The sequence below is a fragment of the Chrysochloris asiatica genome, unplaced genomic scaffold, assembly GCF_000296735.1.
Source record: "Chrysochloris asiatica unplaced genomic scaffold, ChrAsi1.0 scaffold00056, whole genome shotgun sequence".
Lineage (NCBI taxonomy): Eukaryota > Metazoa > Chordata > Mammalia > Afrosoricida > Chrysochloridae > Chrysochloris > Chrysochloris asiatica.
Window position 1 is genome coordinate 1,516,872 of NW_006408574.1, and position 4,401 is coordinate 1,521,272.

Here is a 4,401-nt window from a genome sequence, read left to right on the forward strand (position 1 = left end):
GTCTTCTAAAACAATCTTTTTTATCTTGACATCTACTTAATGTCCTCACCATTTAGAAGTTCTGTAATTACACTTTTCCCTCCTTTTATTTTGTAGCTGTCTTCATTATAAATTGATGTCTCTGGTTCTCTATTATCAGTCTTGAAGATTTGTTTTCCTCTGGGTACTTCTATATTTGGACTGAAGTCTTGGCGGGGTTGCCATACATGACAATCCCAGTTGGATGTCTGCTGTTGTTGGTTCTCAGTCTTTAGAACCCCCTTTAATATTTTTTGTAAGTTAGTCTGGTTTGTTATGTAGTTGTTAAGTGCCGTCGAGTCGGTTCCGACCCATAGCGACCCTGAACAGGGTTTCCAAGGCTGTAAATCTTTACAGGAGCAGAAAGCCTCATCTTTCTCCCGTCTGGTTGTTATAAATCCCTTTAATTTCTGTTTATCTGGAAATGTTCTAATCTTGCTGTCATATTTGAAGCACAATTTCAAGGGGTACATGATTCCTGGTTGGCTTTTTTTTTTTACTTTCAGAGTTTTGTATATGTCTTCCCATTGCTTTTTCCCACCTGTCATTCCCCAGAGGCGTTTATTGGGCAGACCGGGAGTGGGGGTAAGGGCTGTGACTGGAAGAAGGTGTTGGGCCGTTTGGTGGTGAAGTGAGGCGACGCAGGACCCAGTGGGGACAGCGGGAACTTGATCTTGGAGTCATGGAACTGCTTGACCGCAGGCCTGCGGTACTAGCTGGCTGCAATCTCCTTCACTTTCATGATCTGAGTAGAATGGGCGCAGGCGCGGTGGCGAGCGCCCATGTCTCAGTAGCACTGGGTGACCGCACCCTTAGTGGTCAGGTCCTTGTACTCCCGGGACATGTTGTGAGTCCCACTTCGGGAGTCGTAGCGCAGTCAGATGCTGAAGTTCTTCACCCACAGTGGGGACTTCTGGAACACCTGCCCACAGTACATGATCTCCCCAGAAGACTTCTTCATTTTCTTCAGCTGTAACATAGAGTACCAGAAGTGGGACTTGGCGACGACGCGGTTAGGAGCGAAGAGACACATCCGGTAAAGTGGTGGTGTCTTACACTTGTGGGAGCGGGAGGTTGGTAGGCAGCGCCTAGTGTGTCCTAGTGAAGTGTGTCCGAGGCCTTCATGGCGTTAGCTCCGTGATCGCCGCCACCCGTGAAAGGCCCGCCGTTGCCTTTTTGCCTGCGTGGTTTCTATTGAGAAATCAGAGCTTAGTCTTACTGGTTCTCCCTTGTAGGTCACTTTTCATTTTCCCTGAACTGCTCTCAAGATTCTTTCCTTGTCTGATTTTGGAAAGTTTGGAGATGATATGTCTTAGTGATTTTCTTTCCAGGTGTATCCTGTTTGGGGTTCATTCAACTTCTTGAATGCTTATCTTCTCATCTTTCATGAAGTTTGGGAAAATTTCTTCCAATAACTCTTCAACTCTCTTCTCTGTGCTTTTCTTTGTCGCTTCTTGTTACGGAATTCAATCATGCAAGTGATTCCTCTTTATGTTGTCCCGCATGAACCTTAGGCTTTCTTCAGATTTTTTCGTTCTTTTTTTCTGACAGTTCTTCTAGCTTACTACTATTGAAAATTCATCTTTAAGCTCGTGAATTCCGGCTTCATTGATTGAAATCGACTTCCTGTCTTTCAGTGATTCTCTAAAATCTTAGTATTAAATTTCTGGATTTCATATTTGCAGGTTTTTGTTTTTTTTTTTTTAATTGTCTCCAATCCTGTATCTATTTTGTTTGTTTGTTCCTGTAGCGCTTTCCTGAATTCCTTCTTGTTGTCCTTGTCTTTTCTGTAATTCATTCAGACTTAAACATCATTCTCTTGAATCAATTCTCAGGTTGTTTCAATGCTGTTTCCCCTCAAACACATTTCCTAGCTGTCTCTTGGTCACTTGTTTGAGCTACTCCACCTTGTTTTTTCATGTGAATAGAAATTGTCTGTTGCTTCCAAGACATTGTGGTGGTGTTGTACTTGCATTAGCTTGATGACCATATTGGTGTGTTCTTAGGCACAATTGCTTCCTGGTGGATGAGATTCAGGAATGGAAGTGCGTGCACCACTCTCTGTTTGTCATTTGGCAGTTCAGTTTAGATGTATAGCAGCTGGTATTGTCCACTGCCTAGTTGGTGGCATCGTAGAGGGTACGATTGTGGCTAAGCTGTATGGGTATTGTTGTCATTCTCTGTTGGGTGTGGCAAGAAGAGAAAACAAACACAAGAGGGAAGGAAAACAAGGAAACAAACAACCAAATAACCACAAAAAAGGAAAATAGTCAAGAAAGAAAAATTTTAAAGAGCAGGCAACAGCTAGGAAAAGAATACAAAAAACAAAAAGAGAAAAGGGGGAGAATAGAAAACAAACAAACAAACATGGAAGAGAAACACGAGAGAAAATAAAAGAATGAAAGAACTAAACACAATTACAGAACTGTTGTTAAGTGCTGGTGAGTCAGTTTTGACTCATAGTGACCCTGTATAGGGTTTCTGAGGAGCAGCTGGTGAGTTTGAACCACCACCCTTGTTTTTCAAGCTGATCTTGCTGTCCAGTGCAAGTGTCCTACAGTGCTGCATCAGGACAGTTAAGGAGAGTGATGAGTAAAAGAGAAACAGACTAGAGTAGTAAAGAAAAACCAAGAGGAAAAAAAAAAGAAGAAGGAATGGTTGGGAAAGAAGCAGAAAAAGGAAGCAAAAATGAAAGCAGAGATAGAAGGGGTAAAATGCAGGTTAGATAAAGAGAAGAGGAAGAGGAAGAAAATACAAACAAACAAAAACAATGAAAGGAAAAAAAACCAGAACAGAGGTCAGACCCAGGGAGGATAAAATTCTGGGTTCTCCTGCCAACCAAGGACCTCATGTGGTGGGTGGGACAATGACACTCTGGCCCTAGACAGAGTTCCTGTAGAGTTAAGTGTTATCTGTCTGGGCACCCAATCTGGAAGTACTTCATGCAGATCCCAAAGCAGATGGGGGATCAGGGTATTTCCACCCCAGTGGACAGCCTATGGTGAGAGGCCCTGCTAGTCTGAGGCTGGCCAGAACCAGCTCTGTAGGTCTGGAGCCGGCCGCAACTGATACCAGGGGCTGGCATTGGTGCTGCTAGCTCCCAGCCTACTTTTATGTGGCTCCAACTGCATAGAGAGCAGGAACTTTGCTGGGATTGTACACATGTGTGCTCTGGCCATACCTCTAGTCAGCAGGGTACAGTGGGGTATAAGAAAAAAAAAAAATTGCACTTTTCTCTTTGCCAATAAGTGGCATGTATTGTAGTGGTTACAAATCGGGCTGCAAACCACAAGGTCAGCCGTTAGAAACTACCAGCTGTTCTGCGGGAGAAAGATAAGGCTTTCTGCTCCCATAAAGATTTACAGCCTTGGAAACCCCATGCAGGGTCGCTATGAGTCGGAACAAACTCCACAGCACATAACAACAGCAACATATCTCTGCACCACCAAATGCTCTCTGCCTTCAAAGCCACCCAACAAAGTTCAAGATGGTCCCGCCCTGCCTGACAGCACAGTTCACCTGCTTCCCCTCTGCCCAACTTATCTGTTCAGCTGCTTCTCCGAGTGAGAGCTCATCCATGGCTGGCAAGGGCTGGCAGGTTTGCAGCAGGGCTCACCAGGTTGGTGTGGATAGCTTCCCACTCACTCCAATGAAGCTTGCCTCCACGTGGCTCTAACCACCAGAAGAGCTGGAGCTTTGCTGGTGTGTATGCAGGTAGGAGCTAGTCTAACCTCTGGTCACAAGGGGAGTGTGGGGAAACTAGAGAAAAAATTGCATTTTTATCTCTGAGCCACTGGTATGTTTCTGCAGTACCAATATGTTGTCTTGTTTGTGAAGCCACTCACAAAAGTTTAAGAAGGCCACATACCTGGTCAGCTGGCACAGGTCACCATTCTGTCTCCTTTTAATCCTGGGTTTGTTCAGCTATCTCTCTGCCGGGGTCTGGCCTCAACAAGGGGGTGAGTACATGAAGGTGGGGTGTCTGGTGATGATAGAGAGAGAGAAAAAACAGACACAAAGAAGACAGACACACGGGTTTGATGCAAGCTGCCAGACAGACTGCTCGGTGGCAGACATTGCACATAAAACTAACTCTAGGTGGGATTTCTGGAGAGGCTAGAGAGAAAAGAAACTCTCGGAGACCAGAGTGGATGCAAAACCAGCAGACAGACTCTCCATGCCCCTGCAAGCAGTAATGCATGCGGGCTTCAGTCTGCGTCCGTCTTTTATTTCAGGGAGGGACCTTACACAAAGGAAGGAGGGGATTATTAAGACATGGTACAGAAGTGAAATGTGATTAATCATTCAAAACAGTACAAAATGATTTATAGGAACAAATTTCTAAAACATACATCACAAATTGTCTTGATAATCTAACATCCT

At 44.6% G+C, this 4,401-nt stretch overlaps 1 pseudogene; it reads right to left on the reverse strand.

Moving 5' to 3' along the window:
- Positions 1-562: 562 nt before the first annotated feature.
- The window catches only part of LOC102829965, a 10,932-nt pseudogene continuing 7,093 nt past the window's right edge, over positions 563-4,401 (reverse strand).